This window comes from Rattus norvegicus, chromosome 1 (genome assembly GCF_036323735.1).
Source record: "Rattus norvegicus strain BN/NHsdMcwi chromosome 1, GRCr8, whole genome shotgun sequence".
In the NCBI taxonomy this organism is placed as follows: Eukaryota; Metazoa; Chordata; class Mammalia; order Rodentia; family Muridae; genus Rattus; species Rattus norvegicus.
In genome coordinates this window covers 3229438-3249644 of record NC_086019.1, presented here as the reverse complement: position 1 = coordinate 3249644, position 20207 = coordinate 3229438, and the positions used below count along the sequence as shown (strand labels likewise).

Below are 20207 nucleotides of genomic sequence, written 5' to 3'. Positions count from 1 at the left end.
GTAGGAGGGGTGTGGTGAGCTACAGAGCAGCAGGATCTCTGGGCTTCTGAGTTCATTGTACACAGATTCCTCAGGGAGCAACTCAGCAGCCTTAGTCCTCAGAGAATCTCAGCAATAAACCTGGACAGAAGGCTCAGAAAGTCACCACAGGGAGCTGCACCCAGAGAGTAAGTAACCCTGGCTACAAAATTCATAATTTTGTGGTGCCCCCCTACAGGCACCCCAACACCTCTCATGCCTCCAGCTTCCTGCTGCCTTCTAGGCGTCTTCCAGCACTGATCTGGCTGTAGCTATCCATCTCCCCAAATACTTCCTCTCTCTTCCCATCTGCACCTCTTAAAACTGTCCTAAAACGCCTGAGAAGTTATGCCCCACCTTGGAAATCAGAGTTGTTCTCTGCCCAGCCTGCAAGCTGTGCTTTATTTATTTTTCTGCCTCCCCGAAGCCCTTGCCTTTTGAGGCCAGAGTGTCCAAAGGTATTGGGGTGGCCCGAGTTTTTTGAGGCAGGGTCTGCTCTGAAGTTGGGAGTTCCTGGATTTGGCTAGATTGACCAGCTTTCAAAATCTGTACATTCTTCCTGTGTCTGGGATTATAGCACAGTCTGTTATGTCTAGAGTTCTCTATGGGTTTATGGAGGATGAAATGTAGGTCCTTGTGATAATGAGGTTGGAGTTTCAAAATGAAAGCAACTATTTAGATGATTGTGGTGGCACTTGCCCTCCACCCCAGTTTTTGGGAGGTAGAGGTTGACAGGCAGATCCATGTTGAGTTAAAGGCCAGGCAGAGTTAAATGATGAGATACTGTCTCAAGAACCACACACACACACACACACACACACACACACACACACACACACACACAGAGGCAAACAACAGTTTCAGAGGAAATGTTACCACAGGGAGGCAGTGGTTCTTTGCCTGTGCTGACATAGGTCCTTCTGTGTTCTGTTTTTGTGTATGGTGAAGGGGAGGGGTGACTGCTCATGGGTAGGGGTAGTGCTCATCCACACTGTGCTCAAGTCCCTGAAGGGCTGACAGAGAACTCACAATGCTGTGGTTCCTCAGCAGATGTGGACCTTTTGTTTGAGGCAGAGGGATTCACTGACTTAGGGAGTAGCAAGTCTGCAGACAAGGCTGGCTGAGCAGTGAGCCACAAGAATCCACTCGTCTCCATTTACCTCCGTAGAGCTGAGATTTCCAGCATGCTCTACCACACCTCACTCTAAAACTTGGTCCTAGGGGTCAAACTGGACCTTCATGGAATGTCCAAGGCAAGCTCTTTGTGAGTCAGCTCTCTGTCTCTCTCCTCAGATTTTTTCCCACAAAAACTTTCTTCTTGGCGTGTGTCTCAATTGTAGCATCCATTCACTCACTCATGCAGCAACCCAGCCACTGGCCAGCACCCTTTAGACAGCTTAAGGGAAGGATTGAGACTTCTGTGGAGATGAGCCAGAACGAGCAGTTCAATCTGAGACACTGCCCACCCAGTGCTCTCTCTACTCACACTGTCCTGGGAATCTCCTGCAGGGAGCACAGAGGAGAATTGAAGATGTGTGCACATGCTGTTTGGGTTGAGGTCTACATGACTGAGATTTGAATGTCCACTGTAGAAACAGTCTGTTGAATCATGGTCATCTACATGCTACTGATCCTTTCAGTTTCTATGTAGAGTTTTTGTAGTTGTTCTGAGTAGTGGCTTATGTGCCCTTTGCTATGTGGGTCCTGCTACCCACAGTGCTTGTTCATTGCCTTTGCACACATAGTGACACATGTGTTAATGTTGAGTTCCTCCTCCAGTGGGATTAATATACCCATGCCATATATGTCAATTTAGTCCTAAATTCTTTTATTTCACTGCATGTGAGTTCTTTTGCAGGATCTCAGTAAGCTACAATCTGCGATGTCTGTAAAGCCCTAATGGTGAGTCTTTAGAAGACACACAAGACAGGATTTCAAGCTAGAGAACATCAGCTATGAAAATAAGTCTTCTCACTGAGCCCTGCTACCATTATCATAGTAGTTAATGCAACCAGCCTTTTAAAACCTGCTGGGCTTGCCTGGAAATACATGGCATTGAGATTGACCTGACTGGGGTCACAGATCATGAACAAAGTACAGAAATGTGTTCAGAAAAGCTGGGATCTGGTAGGAGGTGGGCCCTTATGTCTGTGCACCTGCAGCATTCAGTAATCTCAGTGGGTTTTTTTTCTATGCATCAGGATAAGCAGGCATGTTAGCTAATGTTGGTATGGGTCTCTGTAGAGAATTAGATGTCAGTCTGCATTCATCTGGGGGGAGGGGGACACTTTCTTTACACACTGAAAAAATCAATTGCTCAGATCAGGGGGATGGACTTGCCACATCTGAGTCCCACCCAAGGAGGATGAATGCTGTTACTGAATACTAGGGAAAGGGCACCCCAGGTGCAGACCTACCTATCCAGTGTCACCTATATATGCAACCCAAGAAACTGTATCTTCAAATCCACCCACTGGCCAAAACCACACTAAGCCCTGGAGCAGATCCACTAAACCCTGCCTGGTCATGATGCTCTGTCACCAGGGGTCCACCTGTCCAGAGTTAGAGTGTGCCACCACCAAAGCTCTAATGTCCTATCTTCAAACACATCTCCCAATAGGTAGCCATAGTGTGGGGACTTACATTGAGCCATGTCCCCTATGTTTACTTCCTTACTCTAGTGTTGCTGGGACATAGACTCAGGTAAGATTCCCTTCCCTCTTCATAGTTACTATGATCACTCTTCTTGTTACCTTTCTTAAAGTCACTCTGTGGTGGCTTCTAACCACTGTGACTCCTTGTTTTCTTGCTCCCACTCACTGACTCAGTCTTGTTTTCAATCTACTATGTGTTTTTGGCCCAGCCTTAATTAGCTTTCCTTTATGATATCTTGTAGATGCTATTAAGATACAGATAGTATTATGGCAGAGATATCAATACCAACATCTTTACCGACTTCCTACCACCGAGGACATCGCAACCCCGAGTGACACGTCAATCTGGCCTTCAGCTTTCTGTAAGTGTATCCCCACCCTCCTATTCTGTGGTTCAATCTTTACACTGTGGGATCACATGACCCTGTGACAGACGGGCAATGCCAAAGAGCCCAACACTATTTTGAAGCAATGAATTAAGTACAAAGGAAATGGAACTTTGTCAGTTGTTAATAATTGGATTTTGTGGATTTAGTAGGGGGGATGTAAAGAAAAATATGCCAAAAACAAAAATAAGTTCCCCTAATCTAATACACAGACCCGAATATCTTAGAATCAGTTATTTGTGATGACTTGCACAAACAACTAGACGGTGACTCCTAATGAAGCCTGGCACCATATGTTTATGCTCAGGATGAGGGATCAATAATGTTTACAATGTACCACCTACTAAGATGCTCCCCACACCTTGTCCAGGCTAAAACAACTCCTTAAAATGTATCTTAAAATAATGCAAGTTAATTTCTTTAGGTATAAAAGACCCTATTTTAGCCTAAGGGTGCATGTTTGTTCAATAATTCATCTGCTTTAACATTGTCCGCAGAACATATTTTTACAAATATATGTGTGTATGTGTGGCCATGTACATGTGGGATGTGGATGAAAGAGACCTACCTTGGGGATACACTCCTCAGGTGGTCCTCCATCTTGGTTTTTATGTCTATTTCTTAGTCAATCCCTCACTGTCCTGGAAATCACAGATTAGGCCATACTGGCTGGTCAAAAGCTCTAAGGTGCCACCTGAGTGCTCTTTGCTGAAATTTCATGAATGTGCCTCCACCCCATGCCTTGTCTCTTTTCAACATTGGTTGTCAAGATTGAACTCAGATCTCCCTGTTTTTGTATGACAGGTACCTTAATATCTGACCTATTTTTCTCCCCAGGCTTTATTGTTTAATAAAACTAAATTTTTCTTATTATATGTATTGATATATGTATATCTAGCTATATATGTATCTGTTAATGTAGATTCAGATGTAGATGTAGATATATCTGTATCTGTATCTGCATCTGTGTCTATAACTGTATCTATATCTGTATCTGCATCTGTATTCTGTGTCTGTGTCTGTATCTGTATCTGTATCTATATCTGCATCTGCATCTGCATCTGTATCTGTATCTGTATCTGCATCAGTATCTGTAGCTGTATCTGCATCTGTATCTGTGTCTGTGTCTGTATCTGTATCTGCATCTGTATCTGCATCTGTATCTGTATCTGTATCTGCATCTGCATCTGCATCTGTATCTGCATCTGTATTCTGTGTCTGTGTTTGTATCTGTATCTGTGTCTATATCTGTATCTGTATCTGCATCTGCATCAGTATCTGTAGCTGTAGCTGTAGCTGTATCTGCATGTGCATCAGTATCTGTAGCTGTATCTGTATCTGTATCTGTATCTGCATCTGCATCTGCATCAGTATCTGTAGCTGTAGCTGTATCTGTATCTGCATCTGCATCTGTATCTGTATCTGCATCTGTATCTGTATCTATATCTGTATCTGTATCTGTATCTGTGGATGTCGCTGATGCTGTACCTGTAGATCTAGTCACACGGGTGATGCCCTGGTTAGAATTAAGGGTTCTCAACTGCATGGTGTTTAGTGGGAGAACCAGAGATGAGAAATAAAGAGGATAAGAAATAAAGAAGGAAAAAGCAGTCTCTGGGCTCTGGAGGACTTGTGTAAGCTGATGACTTGTGCCAAGCACATTTATGAAGAACTATAGTGCTGGGGGCCAGCCCCGACATTAGTCTTCTTTCTCATGTTGGTTCTTTTTGAGGCATTGGAGGGGGAAGAGGGTCGGCGGAGGGTAAGACTTTGTCTTACAAGATACTTAGGGTTGCTGTATAATAATAAGTTTACTTATCTACGTCTCAGTTACTATGTTGCTGTAGCTGGTTTACTTATCTATGTCTAAGTCACTGTGCTCTGCTACTGTAACTGACCTGCCTTCTGTTCCTCTGAGGCCAGAAACTGCAGTCTTGGGCACTTAGCACCTCATTCTAAAACAGCAGGAGATAAAGTAGAGGATTACTTGCTGGAGCCTTTTCCCTTTTGTTCCTATGCCTCTTGCTTGTCAGGCTAGGGGGAAGTTTGGAGCAATAAATTTCTATTGAACCAAGAGAAGTGAATAGGGCTTGCAGAAGGAAAAGCTTCTACATAGCCAAATATGCATAAACATATATAATTTCACACACGGATTCAAAAAAATGTGCATTTATACATTTCCACTCAAAATCAGTTGGGCCAGCTCACAGGCATTCTCACAGTTGCATTCTTACACATACACATGCATGCATTCTCATCATTACATATTTACACACACATCCATACTTACATATGCATGTGGAGCAAAAGACCAAGCCTCAGTGCAGAAAGAACTCATTCTGGATGAAAGATGAGCTCCAATCTTTATTACATAGAGAAAGAAATCGCTTCTATTCTTTTAATGCTAAGTGAATTAATCCCAAGTTTGTAAGAGAAAAGACTTGTTCCTTCTAATAAGACTAAGCCTGTGTTGCTATTGAGAAATGACCTGTTCTGTCCCATGGTAAAGAGAAACCTGCCTGCTCCTTCTGCTCTCTCCAGCTTCTTTTTTCCTCTACATTCTGCACATTGTTTTCTTATGTTTTCTATAGTCTCTAAGTTATTCCTCTCTGCATTTCTTCTCAGCCCAGCTCTTTTTAGCTCAGTTCTACTTAGCTCTGTTCTCCTTAGCTCAAACCTGACTCTTCAGCTCAGTCCCTCTCCAGCTCAGTCCTTCTGTGTCTGTCCTTCTGTGTGTCTTCTCTTTGTCCTCAGCCCTTAAACATCTTTCAGAATACATGATCACGTGTTACAAAGTTCATCACAAGTTCATACGAAAGATCAAAGCATAAATTGAACTAGAAGTTTACAACCGAGAATGTTTACATGAATATCCATCAGGAGTACTTATCTGGCTAAACATTCATCACCAGTGTCAGCTCTACAGTTTATTGAAGGTCTAAAACCATAGCTGTTAGTGAAGTTTTGTATAGATAAACCCAGTCGATATTTTATCCTTTGTCCTTGCACCTGTAATAAATTGTTTGTTCTCTTTTTATGACCCTTGATAATTGTTTTACAACCTCTTGGAATGTGCTCTGAGTAGGAGAAAATCTGGTTACTATCTAAGAGCAATTAATTGGTGACACCTGGGAGACTGGCAGAGTTCTCACTGCAGTTTTGACTATTAGATAAGTGGCTATTAGCCCAAATGCTTGAATTACCCTAGATGCCTAGAACAAATGAAACTCAAGAAGGATGATCAAAATGTGAATGCTTCACTCCTTCTTTAAAAGGGGAACAAGAATACCCTTGGCAGGGAATAGAGAGGCAAAGATTAAAAGAGACACAGAAGGAACACCCATTCAGAGCCTGCCCCACAGGTGGCCCATACATATACAGCCACCCAATTAGACAAGATGGATGAAGCAAAGAAGTGCAGACCGACAGGAGCGGGATATAGATCGCTCCTGAGAATCACAGCCAGAATACAGCAAATACAGAGGCGAATGCCAGCAGCAAACCACTGAACTGAGAACGGGACCCCCATTGAAGGAATCAGAGAAAGAACTGGAAGAGCTTGAAGGAGCTCGAGACCCCTTATGAACAACAATGCCAAGCAACCAGAGCTTCCAGGGACTAAGCCACTACCTAAAGACTAGACATGGACTGACCCTGGACTCTGACCTCATAGGTAGCAATGAATATTCTAGTAAGATCACCAGTGGAAGGGGAAGCCCTTGGTCCTGCTAAGACTGAACCCCCAGTGAATGTGATTGTTGGGGGGAGGGCGGCAATGGGGGGAGGATGGGGAGGGAAACACCTATAAGGAAGGGGAGGGGGTGGGATTAGGGGGATGTTTGCCCGGAAACCGGGAAAGGGAATAGCACTCAAAATGTAAATAAGAAATACTCAAGTTAATAATAAAAAAAAAAGAGAGAGAGACTTAATAGCAGTCCCACTATAAGAGCTTAATAATCATTGACATAACTTTAGGAATTCTTATAGGATCATCATTAAGACTTAAGGAGTCATCTATTTGTCTGTATAGCATCACTATGAGATAGTACATCTTCGTAGATCTGCAGAGATCTGCTCCAAAGGGATGTGCTATTATTTAATGATTGTTATGTGTTTAGTAATAACAGGAAAAGCCTTTTAATAGCAGGAATCTTTCCTAAAATGAATCCCTTCCAGCTTTGCTTAATAAGGGTGAACCAGTCGCAGATTATATAATATTCCGAGGCTGGCCATCTCAGGAAGATCACCCTCTAGTTATCAGCTTGTCCTGTTATGGCTTCTGACACTATAGCTTTTGATATGATATTTAGAGGGGCAGGGAGGGAAGGGTGAAGGTCAGCAGAGAGCTAAATCAGAAAATGTTGGCAAAGATTACACAGTGTACCTCAGACATGGCTGCCTCAAGATGATAACCAGAGCCAGGGGGGCAGAGGTGTTTCCCCTGAAACCTCAACCATGACTGCTTTGAGGCCCTGGCTCCAACTTCAGACTGGCAATGGAAAGTCTGCTCCTGACATGAGCTCAGAACTAAGGTTCCCCACTTTCTTTCATCAGAGATCTGAGAAAATCTTGGGTCTGCCTGGCTCCCCACAGGGTTTGGGAATGGAAACCACATCAGATTTAGCATCAAGTGGCTCTCCTTGCTGAGTCATTTCACCAGGCATGTTAACACTTTCATATCAGTTCTGTTCTGAGAAATGCGAAACTTTCAGCTCTGGGCTTTGATATCCTTGTATTTCCTATATGAGCTCATCCTCCAGAACTGTTACTGATCTTATGGTATTTTCTTAAATCATCATGTTGTAACTTTTTACTCTATGGGTGCCATGGATCCCAAGAGGTCAGCTCTATTTTAGGACATGTGTCTTCCTCTAGTCTGTCCCTCATTTTCTTTCCTGATCTAATATGTCTACCAAGATTCTTTATTACTTTGTTGCTTATTATTTATATTTGTGTGATGACGTGCATATGGGTGACCATGAATCCCTGAAGAGGGCTTCAGATCACTTGGAGCTGAAGTCCCAGGCACATGTGACTTACCTGATGAAGTGGAAACTTAAGAGTTTTTTTTGGAAGGCTGGAGAGATGGCTCAATGGTTAAGAGCACTGGCTGCTCTTCAGAGGTCCTGAGTTCAAGCCTCCTTATCCACATGGTTGCTCAGATCCATCTATAATGGGATCCGATGCCCTCTTCTGTCATGCAGGTGTACATGCAGATAGAGCACTCATTCATACAATAATTCTTAAGGGAAAAAGAAGATTTCCTTCTAGAGGAAGCCAAGAGCCTTTAAAGCCTTCCTGCTCTTGTTTTATCCTCTCTTCCCTTCTCCTTCTCTCCCCATTTCCTTCCCCCCTCTCTCTACCGGTGCTCATGGCCTCTACTTCTCAGCTCCTGTATTTCTCTACTCCAATCCTTCTCTGCTTCTCTACTTCCGTACTGTCTTTCTCTGCCTTTCTCTGTCTCTGCTGCCCTCACAACTCACCTACCCCTGCCTTGAATAAGCTATATTTTATACTAAAAAAGGTGTTTTTCTTTTTTTGAAAGTCAGTTGGATAGTGCTTTGCTGGGTCAAACACATAGAGGAACATTTTGTTAAGTTGGAGACAGTTGAGAAAGGTAAGGCAGGCTCATGATGGAATGTCTCACTGAAGCAGACACAGGAGAGAGGATGTTCGGCTAAAGCAAGCAAGTGAAAGGAAAGGTGATGAAGGATTCATAGCTAAAGACACGCATGTATTGGCTCCTATACAGTTTGTAGTTGAGCTGCATTTGTCAAGACTCCATAGAAAGAAATGCACTGAAATACTTCTGATATACTGCAGTTTTTTGCTATTGTCATGAATTTTGGTTAATTGGATGCATGGCATATCCTGGGTACTTTATGTCAGTCAGCCAGACTCAGCAGATTCTCTGGCCCAGAACTCTCAAAATGTCTCCACTGAACTCCCTAATTTCCCCAATTCCATCTCATGCTGCCTCTTGCTACTATCTGTCCCTGGCAGTCTCTCCGCCTCCATGGCTAGCCCCACGCAGTGTCTGCCTATCTCTCGGCTTTCTTGTTATGGACTCTGTTCATATTCCCAACAAATCAAAACTCTAGAGGCTTGTAATTTCTCAATCAGATTTATATCAGTAAATTCTCACTCTACAAAATAGCCACTCAATAAACTCAGAGGCAACTGACATTGATATTAACTCCCTACCTAGATGAGACAAACTGTCCTGGAACAATGCATCCCCTATCAGATTTTCATAGCTACCTGTGACTACTTAAAGCCACATGAGCATGGGTCATCCTCCTCTTCTCCTATCTCTCTCACCTATCAAAAACTCTGCCCCCTTTCTTTTTCTTTTTAATATTTTATACTATGTTTAGGTGAAAGTGAAATGGCATAGATAACCAACACCATCAGAAGGTGTGTGTGTGTGTGTGTGTGTGTGTGTGTGTGTGTGTGTGTGTGTGTGTTGCAGAAAAATTTGGGCACTGTCAGACCACAATCCATGAATGAAGCTGTGTGTGGAGAATTCTGAGTCCTTTTGAGCAAACTAAGTAAAGAAGACAACCCTTGTATACTAAGTTCCTCTTCATCCTAGATTTGTTCTTGGAATGAACGTTCATGCCCATCCCATGAGTAAATCGGCATGGATTTGGTTCAGATTACACAAGGTTCCTTATTTGTGTAGCTAAGAAGTGTTTCCAAGCATGGTGTCCTTGTGACTATGTAAAGTCCTGTGAACTTTGCTCATATGACATTGCTTAACCCAATTATCTGATGCTTTGAATAAAGTTGGCTATTGATTGAGACTTCAGTCTGCCTCAGCGTATCCTCTGCTCTCCCTGGTTAAGGCCAACACCTAGAGTAGTAGCAAGTTCCACCTCCATGGGAACCTGATATCCCCTATAAGATAGGAGAGTGAGGCCCGCAGCAGCTCTCTGCTCCCAGACCCGGTGAGAGAGAGACCCAACCGCCTGGTCAGGTGGGCACTCCTGAGGCTGCAGAGCAGAAGAGACCACCAACACTGCTCACCCCTACGCACATCCCTGGCCCAAGAGGAAACTGTATAAGGCCTCTGGGCTCCCGTGGGGGAGGGCCCAGGAGCGGCAGGACCCCTGCCTGAGACACCGCCGGAACCTGATAGAAACAGACCGGATAAACAGTTCTCTGCACCCAAATCCCGTGGGAGGGAGAGCTAAACCTTCAGAGAGGCAGACAAGTCTGGGAAACCAGAAGAGACTGCTCCCTGCACACACATCTCGGACGCCAGAGGAAAAAGCCAAAGACCATCTGGAACCCTGGTGCACTGAAGCTCCCGGAAGGGGCGGCACAGGTCTTCCTGGTTGCTGCCGCTGCAGAGAGCCCCTGGGCAGCACCCCGAGAGCAAACTTGAGCCTCAGGACCACAGGTAAGACCAAATTTTCTGCTGCAAGAAAGCTGCCTGGTGAACTCAAGACACAGGCCCACAGGAACAGCTGAAGACCTGTAGAGAGGAAAAACTACACGCCCGAAAGCAGAACACTCTGTCCCCATAACTGACTGAAAGAGAGGAAAACAGGTCTACAGCACTCCTGACACACAGGCTTATAGGACAGTCTAGCCACTGTCAGAAATAGCAGAACAAAGTAACACTAGAGATAATCTGATGGCGAGAGGCAAGCGCAGGAACCCAAGCAACAGAAACCAAGACTACATGGCACCATCGGAGCCCAATTCTCCCATCAAAACAAACATGGAATATCCAAACACACCAGAAAAGCAAGATCTAGTTCCAAAATCATTTTTAATCATGATGCTGGAGGACTTCAAGAAAGACATGAAGAACTCCCTTAGAGAACAAGTAGAAGCCTACAGAGAGGAATCGCAATAATGCCTGAAAGAATCGCAAAAATCCCTGAAAGAATTCCAGGAAAACATAAATAAACAAGTAGAAGCCCATAGAGAGGAGACACAAAAATCCCTGAAAGAATTCCAGGAAAACACAATCAAACAGTTGAAGGAATTAAAAATGGAAATAGAAGCAATCAAGAAAGAACACATGGAAACAACCCTGGATATAGAAAACCAAAAGCAGAGACAAGGAGCTGTAGATACAAGCTTCACCAACAGAATACAAGAGATGGAAGAGAGAATCTCAGGAGCAGAAGATTCCATAGAAATCATTGACTCAACTGTCAAAGATAATGTAAAGCGGAAAAAGCTACTGGTCCAAAACATACAGGAAATCCAGGACTCAGTGAGAAGATCAAACCTAAGGATAATAGGTATAGAAGAGAGTGAAGACTCCCAGCTCAAAGGACCAGTAAATATCTTCAACAAAATCATAGAAGAAAACTTCCCTAACCTAAAAAAAGAGATACCCATAGACATACAAGAAGCCTACAGAACTCCAAATAGATTGGACCAGAAAAGAAACACCTCCCGTCACATAATTGTCAAAACACCAAACACACAAAATAAAGAAAGAATATTAAAAGCAGTAAGGGAAAAAGGTCAAGTAACATACAAAGGGAGACCTATCAGAATCACACCAGACTTCTCGCCAGAAACTATGAAGGCCAGAAGATCCTGGACTGCTGTCATACAGACCCTAAGAGAACACAAATGCCAGCCCAGGTTACTGTATCCAACAAAACTCTCAATTAACATTGATGGAGAAACCAAGATATTCCATGACAAAACCAAATTTACACAATATCTTTCTACAAATCCAGCACTACAAAGGATAATAAATGGTAAAGCCCAACATAAGGAGGCAAGCTATACCCTAGAAGAAGCAAGAAACTAATCGTCTTGGCAACAAAACAAAGAGAATGAAAGCACACAAACATAACCTCACATCCAAATATGAATATAAAGGGAAACAATAATCACTATTCCTTAATATCTCTCAATATCAATGGCCTCAACTCCCCAATAAAAAGACATAGATTAACAAACTGGATACGCAACGAGGACCCTGCATTCTGCTGCCTACAGGAAACACACCTCAGAGACAAAGACAGACACTACCTCAGAGTGAAAGGCTGGAAAACAACTTTCCAAGCAAATGGTCAGAAGAAGCAAGCTGGAGTAGCCATTCTAATATCAAATAAAATCAATTTCCAACTAAAAGTCATCAAAAAAGATAAGGAAGGACACTTCATATTCATCAAAGGAAAAATCCACCAAGATGAACTCTCAATCCTAAATATCTATGCCCCAAATACAAGGGCACCTACATATGTAAAAGAAACCTTACTAAAGCTCAAAACACACATTGCACCTCACACAATAATAGTGGGAGATTTCAACACCCCACTCTCATCAATGGACAGATCATGGAAACAGAAATTAAACAGTGATGTCGACAGACTAAGAGAAGTCATGAGCCAAATGGACTTAACGGATATTTATAGAACATTCTATCCTAAAGCAAAATGATATACCTTCTTCTCAGCTCCTCATGGTACTTTCTCCAAAATTGACCATATAATTGGTCAAAAAACGGGCCTCAACAGGTACAGAAAGATAGAAATAATCCCATGCGTGCTATCGGACCACCACGGCCTAAAACTGATCTTCAATAACAATCAAGGAAGAATGCCCACATATACGTGGAAATTGAACAATGCTCTACTCAATGATAACCTGGTCAAGGAAGAAATAAAGAAAGAAATTAAAAACTTTTTAGAATTTAATGAAAATGAAGATACAACATACCCAAACTTATGGGACACAATGAAAGCTGTGCTAAGAGGAAAACTCATAGCGCTGAGTGCCTGCAGAAAGAAACAGGAAAGAGCATATGTCAGCAGCTTGACAGCACACCTAAAAGCTCTAGAACAAAAAGAAGCAAATACACCCAGGAGGAGTAGAAGGCAGGAAATAATCAAACTCAGAGCTGAAATCAACCAAGTAGAAACAAAAAGGACCATAGAAAGAATCAACAGAACCAAAAGTTGGTTCTTTGAGAAAATCAACAAGATAGATAAACCCTTAGCCAGACTAACGAGAGGACACAGAGAGTGCGTCCAAATTAACAAAATCAGAAATGAAAAGGGAGACATAACTACAGATTCAGAGGAAATTCAAAAAATCATCAGATCTTACTATAAAATCCTATATTCAACAAAATTTGAAAATCTTCAGGAAATGGACAATTTCCTAGACAGATACCAGGTACCGAAGTTAAATCAGGAACAGATAAACCAGTTAAACAACCCCATAACTCCTAAGGAAATAGAAGCAGTCATTAAAGGTCTCCCAACCAAAAAGAGCCCAGGTCCAGACGGGTTTAGTGCAGAATTCTATCAAACCTTCATAGAAGACCTCATACCAATATTATCCAAACTATTCCACAAAATTGAAACAGATGGAGCCCTACCGAATTCCTTCTACGAAGCCACAATTACTCTTATACCTAAACCACACAAAGACACAACAAAGAAAGAGAACTTCAGACCAATTTCCCTTATGAATATCGACGCAAAAATACTCAATAAAATTCTGGCAAACCGAATTCAAGAGCACATCAAAACAATCATCCTCCATGATCAAGTAGGCTTCATCCCAGGCATGCAGGGATGGTTTAATATACGGAAAACCATCAACGTGATCCATTATATAAACAAACTGGAAGAACAGAACCACATGATCATTTCATTAGATGCTGAGAAAGCATTTGACAAAATTCAACACCCCTTCATGATAAAAGTCCTGGAAAGAATAGGATTTCAAGGCCCATACCTAAACATAGTAAAAGCCACATACAGCAAACCAGTTGCTAACATTAAACTAAATGGAGAGAAACTTGAAGCAATCCCACTAAAATCAGGGACTAGACAAGGCTGCCCACTCTCTCCCTCCTTATTCAATATAGTTCTTGAAGTTCTAGCCAGAGCAATCAGACAACAAAAGGAGATCAAGGGGATACAGATCGGAAAAGAAGAGGTCAAAATATCACTATTTGCAGATGACATGATAGTATATTTAAGTGATCCCAAAAGTTCCACTAGAGAACTACTAAAGCTGATAAACAACTTCAGCAAAGTGGCTGGGTATAAAATTAACTCAAATAAATCAGTTGCCTTCGTCTATACAAAAGAGAAACAAGCCGAGAAAGAAATTAGGGAAACGACACCCTTCATAATAGACCCAAATAATATAAAGTACCTCGGTGTGACTTTAACCAAGCAAGTAAAAGATCTGTACAATAAGAACTTCAAGACACTGAGGAAAGAAATTGAAGAAGACCTCAGAAGATGGAAAGATCTCCCATGCTCATGGATTGGCAGGATTAATATAGTAAAAATGGCCATTTTACCAAAAGCAATCTACAGATTCAATGCAATCCCCATCAAAATACCAATCCAATTCTTCAAAGAGTTAGACAGAACAATTTGCAAATTCATCTGGAATAACAAAAAACCCAGGATAGCTAAAGCTATCCTCAACAATAAAAGGACTTCAGGGGGAATCACTATCCCTGAACTCAAGCAGTATTACAGAGCAATAGTGATAAAAACTGCATGGTATTGGTACAGAGACGGACAGATAGACCAATGGAATAGAATTGAAGACCCAGAAATGAACCCACACACGTATGGTCACTTGATTTTTGACAAAGGAGCCAAAACCATCCAATGGAAAAAAGATAGCATTTTCAGCAAATGGTGCTGGTTCAACTGGAGGGCAACATGTAGAAGAATGCAGATCGATCCATGCTTATCACCCTGTACAAAGCTTAAGTCCAAGTGGATCAAGGACCTCCACATCAAACCAGACACACTCAAACTAATAGAAGAAAAACTAGGGAAGCATCTGGAACACATAGGCACTGGAAAAAATTTCCTGAACAAAACACCAATGGCTTATGCTCTAAGATCAAGAATCGACAAATGGGATCTCATAAAACTGCAAAGCTTCTGTAAGGCAAAGGACACTGTGGTTAGGACAAAACGGCAACCAACAGATTGGGAAAAGATCTTTACCAATCCTACAACAGATAGAGGCCTTATATCCAAAATATACAAAGAACTCAAGAAGTTAGACCGCAGGGAAACAAATAACCCTATTAAAAAATGGGGTTCAGAGCTAAACAAAGAATTCACAGCTGAGGAATGCTGAATGGCTGAGAAACACCTAAAGAAATGTTCAACATCTTTAGTCATAAGGGAAATGCAAATCAAAACAACCCTGAGATTTCACCTCACACCAGTGAGAATGGCTAAGATCAAAAACTCAGGTGACAGCAGATGCTGGCGAGGATGTGGAGAAAGAGGAACACTCTTCCATTGTTGGTGGGATTGCAGACTGCTAAAACCATTCTGGAAATCAGTCTGGAGGTTCCTCAGAAAATTGGACATTGAACTGCCTGAGGATCCAGCTATACCTCTCTTGGGCATATACCCAAAAGATGCCTCAACATATAAAAGAGACACGTGCTCCACTATGTTCATCGCAGCCTTATTTATAATAGCCAGAAAATGGAAAGAACCCAGATGCCCTTCAACAGAGGAATGGATACAGAAAATGTGGTACATCTACACAAGGGAATATTACTCAGCTATCAAAAACAACGAGTTTATGAAATTCGTAGGCAAATGGTTGGAACTGGAAAATATCATCCTGAGTGAGGTAACCCAATCACAGAAAGATACATGGTATGCACTCATTGATAAGTGGCTATTAGCCCAAATGCTTGAATTACCCTAGATCCCTAGAACAAACGAAACTCAAGACGGATGATCAAAATGTGAATGCTTCACTCCTTCTTTAAATGAGGAAAAAGAATACCCTTGGCAGGGAAGGGGGAGGCAAAGATTAAAACAGAGACTGAAGGAACACCCATTCAGAACCTGCCCCACATGTGGCCCATACATATACAGCCACCCAATTAGACAAGATGGATGAAGCAAAGAAGTGCAGACCGACAGGAGCCGGATGTAGATCGCTCCTGAGAGACACAGCCAGAATACAGCAAATACAGAGGCGAATGCCAGCAGCAAACCACTGAACTGAGAATAGGTCTCCTGTTGAAGGAATCAGAGAAAGAACTGGAAGAGCTTGAAGGGGCTCGAGACCCCAAAAGTACAACAATGCCAAGCAACCAGAGCTTCCAGGGACTAAGCCACTACCTAAAGACTATACATGGACTGACCCTGGACTCTGACCCCATATGTAGCAATGAATATCCTAGTAAGAGCACCAGTGGAAGGGGAAGCCCTGGGTCCTGCTAAGACTGAACCCCCAGTGAACTAGTCTATGGGGGGAGGGCAGCAATGGGGGGAGGGTTGGGAGGAGAACATCCATAAGGAAGGGGAGGGGGTAGGGGGATCTTTGCCCGGAAATCGGGAAAGGGAATAATATTCGAAATGTATATAAGAAATACTCAAGTTAATAAAAAAAAAAGATAGGAGAGTGAGGACCCCACAGAAGCATAGAGAGTGGCACTGTTAGGAAGTGTGGCTTTATTGGAGGAGTGGGGCCTTGTTTGGGAAAGTGTGTCACTGTGGAAGTGGTCTTTGGAAGTCGACTAGTATGGTCAGGCTCCACTCAGTGCTTAAGAGACCCTTCTGGCTCGCAGTTCCTTCTCCAGCACCATGTCTGCCTGGAGACTTCCATGATTCCTGCATGATGATGATAAACTGAACCTCTGAAGCTGTAGGTCAGTCCCAGTGAAATGTTTCCCTTTATAAGAGTTGCCCAGGTCATGGTATCTTCTCACAGCAATGGCTATCCTAATATCTACCTTCTGGTTCTTTAGGGCAACAGTAATAGCCTGCCTGGATGTTTTGGAAATCACTTCCTTAGCACTGACCAACAACAGAATACAAGAGATAGAAGAGAGAATGTCAGGGGGAGAAGATACAACAGAAAACACTGTCAGAACAGTCAAAGAAAATGCAAAACACAAAAAATCCTAACCCAAAATGTACATGAAATCCAGGGGAAAAATGAGAACATCTAAGCTAAGGATGGTAGGTATAGAAGAGAGAGAAATTCCCATCATAAAGGACCAGTAAATATCTTCAACAAAATTAGAAAAGAAAACTTCTTTAACCTAAAGAAAGAGATGCCCATAAGCATACAAGAAGCCTACTGAATGCCAAATAGATGGACCAGAAAAGAAATTCCTCCTGTCCCATAATAGTCAATACACCAAATGTACTAAATAAAGAAACAATATTAAAAGCAGTAAGGGATAAATGCCAAGTAACAGACAAAGGCAGACCTATCACAATTACACCAGACTTCTCCACAAAGAATGTGAAACCTAGGAGACCCTGGGCAGATGTCATAGAGACCCTAAGAGAACACAAATGCCAGCCCAGGCTACTATATCCAGCAAAACTCTCAATTACCATAGATGGATAAAGCGAGATATTCTATGACAAAACCAAATTTTCACAATATCTTTCCACAATTCCAACCCTAGAAAGGATAATAGATGGAAAACTCCAACACAAGGAGGGGAGCTACATCCTAGAAAAAGCAAGAAAGTAATCTTTCAACTGACCCCCCCCATAAAGATAGTCATACAAACATAATTCCACCTCTAAAAACAAATATAATAGGAAGTAACAATCATTGGTCTCTAATTAATCTTTCAACACTGGTGGACTCAATTCCCCAATAAAAGACAGAGACTAACAGACTGAATATATAAACAGGACCCAGCATTTTGCTGCATACAGGAAATGCACCTCACTGACAAAGACAAACACTTCCTCATAATAAAAGGCTGGGGAAAAATTTTCCAAGCATATAGACACAAGCTGGAGTAGCCTTCTAATATAAAGTAAAATTAGCACACAGGTTCTCATGTGTAATTCTCTACAGCATGCTGATAGTTAACTACTTTTGAGAAAATACCTCTATAAGATCATATTCTGAGCTGTGGACAAGCCTGGATGGTACTCACTCTCTAATGGAAATCTGTCAATAAACTAGACAGTGTGGCCAATCAGGACTCAGGCCCCTCAATGGTGGTCCTTGTGTCCAGGCTTCCCGAGTCAGATCATCTGAACTGACCTCCAGGACTCCACACAGGCAGAGCAGGAGAACAACTCAGTGGAGCAGCAGTGCCTGGGTGTAATGACAGAGCTTGGGGCCTCCTGCCCAGGTCTTGGCTCTTTTCTTCAGAATCTGCAGGAATCTGGGGTGACTTGAGCTGCCAAGAGAAAACACAGCCCAAGGTGCTCTTGCAGGGTGCTGACTGCTAACTACCATGGAACAGAAACCTGGGCTGTGTGTTCAGAGCCATCCTGAGCCCTGTCTACCCACATGTGACCCCCAGTTTCTACATACACATTTTAAGTTCACACTGTCTTTCTAAATCTGTCCTAGGACACTTCAGTTCACCTGCCTTTGGTTTCCACTTTGAGAGACCGCAGTATAAATGCCATGTAGCATCACGAAGGAAAGGTATTGGAAAGTGTGTGCAGTCTGCCTTAGTCCTTCCCCTCCTTGTGACTGACAGCTGTTTTGCATAAACAGCCTAGACTTGCAGCAGTGAAGTGACACACCTAATGTTTGTTGCCTGAGTCACCACAGTGCCTTCCCCTCAGGCACTGGCTTGGAACCTTGCTGCAAGGAACTCAGAGAACAGTTAAGGCTGATAACTCAGCCTTGTGTGGGTTAAGTTCTGTTTCATGGTGTCAATGCCCCCTCCACCCACCCCCTCATCCACGGTGAACCACAGTCATACACAATCATCTCTGATGTCCTTGGAGTGTTTTCAAGTGTCTTGCTTTCAGGTAATACTTTTCAGGTGCCCTTTGGTCTTCAGGTCTACCTGTTAGCTGAGACTGTGATTTGATATCCTTGTCATCTTTACAATAGGAGTTTGTATATTTAATCTATGATTATACAAGAAAGATCCCCAAAGCAGTTTAATTTAAATTGATTTTATGTGAACAAGAATGTATGTGATTTCTGTTCATAGATTCACAAAATTGTTATTATAAATTTGAATTTTGGATAGCCTTGACCTAACACATCTCATACATACAAACAATGTCACCAATGATTTAAGTTGTGTGTTAAATTCAAGGCCTAGCAACAGCAGAGAGTCCTCTGCAACTTCAGTTGTAGGTAGTGGTGAGCCACAGGTGGGCGCTGGGTATGAATGAATCTGGGAGTTCTGTATGAGCAGTCAGTGCTCTTAAAACAATGAGTCAACTCTCCAGGCCTGTTACAGGTTGAAATGAATTAAGTGACAATAATATGAACTTCAACAGCATTCTTTTACTAAATTCAAGTGTGACTACTCAGAATACCTATTCTAACTGCAAGAAGTGTACTAAAACTATGTAATATATATTTGAATTATGTGTTATAATGATGTTGGGCTTTGGATCTGAATAATTCTATTATTTGGTTTTTATGAAATCTGCAAATTCTTTTAAAATTTTTTATTAACATTATTTAACAAGACAGTCTCTCTGTGTAGCCCTGGCGTCTCTGAACTTAGCTCTGTAGACCATGCTAGTATAGAATTTGCCTGCCTCTACCTCCCAGGAGCTGGGATTAAAGATGTGCATGACCAAGCCCAGCACTATGAAAGTTCTTTAAAATTAATTGTTAATAAATTTACATCTATTTTTAAAGGACAAAAAGAGATCAGATATGTCCTGTGTCAAGACCTTCTGACTGTGAGCAAATCCTAACTCGTGTCAAGGATTCTATACCTGAAAGTGAGACAGATAGTAACTGTAGAAAGAAACACAGAAGGTCATAGGTGTGCGTGTAAATCAGTTCATTGACAGAAAGACAAGGCTTTGTGATAAGAAAGGTTTTTGAATAATGTGTGTCCTAATGTAAAGGTACTGAAAACATGAGAAAGAGATCAGGAATAACCCACAACTTTAAAATAGGGCACAGGAATGTTGTAACAGGACCCAGACCTTAGCAGACCCCCAGAGCTTAGCACAACTGACTCCATGATGCAATTGTCTTTCAGGCTATAGAACTCAAGACTTAGACAGCATCACCTGTTCAACCTAAAACCAAGGTCTCATCCACCCAAGGCCATAGTCAAGGGAAAGTCTCTAAATGGACTAACCTTGCTTTTTGGCTTCTGTAGTTCTGCTTCTGAATAAATGTTCTTCTTAGCAGAAGAATATCAAGAAAGAAAAGGTGTTTTTAAGGTATTTTTAGGAGCTCAACC

The 20207-nt window shown here is 42.2% G+C and overlaps 1 protein-coding gene across 1 annotated transcript in view; it reads left to right on the top strand.

The window, feature by feature from the left end:
- Positions 1 to 6: 6 nt before the first annotated feature.
- Raet1ll1 (retinoic acid early transcript 1L like 1) overlaps positions 7 to 20207 on the top strand; it is a 42659-nt gene continuing 22458 nt past the window's right edge. The window contains exons 1-2 of the mRNA XM_039090213.2: positions 7 to 167; positions 2915 to 3034. The gene's annotated coding sequence lies outside the window, so the exon portion shown is untranslated. The remainder of the gene's footprint in view (positions 168 to 2914; positions 3035 to 20207) is intronic.